The following is a 711-nucleotide window of genomic DNA, read 5'->3' as shown; positions in this document are numbered from 1 at the left end:
CGCTGACGTCCGTTCCGCGTCTTAAGGTATGCGTCGCCTGTGTGTGGATAGTTCCTATCACCCGGTTAAGTTTGGAAAGGGCGGTTTGGGTGCAGGGATCGTTTTGATATAGTATGTAATTTCATCACCTCTTGGTGGTGATATATGGATCTGTTGGGTTCAACATCTGAATCACTGGTCCCCATATTGACGATAATTCGTACCCGTCCTCTCTGTTGAAATTTTTAGGGACTATCCACACACAGGCGGACGCCTGGGGCGCGTCTTACGTCCTTCCTATACAAAATGTACTGAGGAGACGTTTTTTAAATTCTGTGGGTCTAGTGAAAAAGGGTATAACTCAAATTGATTGATTGGCCACGTCGGGCGTGTGGTCTAGTGGTAAAGACGTTAGCCGCATAAGCTGAAGACCCGGGTTCGATTCCCGGTTCGGCCACCAGTGGGCCTTGCCGTTTTTTCTTTCGTGTATGATATCTATTTCAATTTACGGATAGAACTTATTTTTAAATACAATTTCTGTTTAATAAGTCAGGTAAAAATATATAAAGTAACTGAGTTGACCGTGACGTCACTCAATTCGATTTCATATATATTCCATATTATAAGCAAGCATAATATAGCAAGACGTTGAAATTCGTTTTGACAGTTCATAAAAAGAAGCTGATTTGACTAGGAAGCAAGTAGCCTTTTGCGGATTAATATATATGGCGA

At 41.9% G+C, this 711-nt stretch overlaps 1 non-coding gene across 1 annotated transcript; it reads left to right on the top strand.

Moving 5' to 3' along the window:
• The first annotated feature begins 364 nt into the window (after positions 1-364).
• On the top strand, positions 365-436 carry Trnam-cau. Its single transcript has one exon. It is a non-coding gene; the product is annotated as a tRNA-Met (tRNA).
• The last annotated feature ends 275 nt before the right edge of the window (positions 437-711 follow it).

This window comes from Leguminivora glycinivorella, chromosome 21 (genome assembly GCF_023078275.1).
Source record: "Leguminivora glycinivorella isolate SPB_JAAS2020 chromosome 21, LegGlyc_1.1, whole genome shotgun sequence".
NCBI lineage: Eukaryota > Metazoa > Arthropoda > Insecta > Lepidoptera > Tortricidae > Leguminivora > Leguminivora glycinivorella.
Note: the sequence above shows the minus strand (reverse complement) of the source record. Positions and strands in the feature narration are given on the sequence as shown.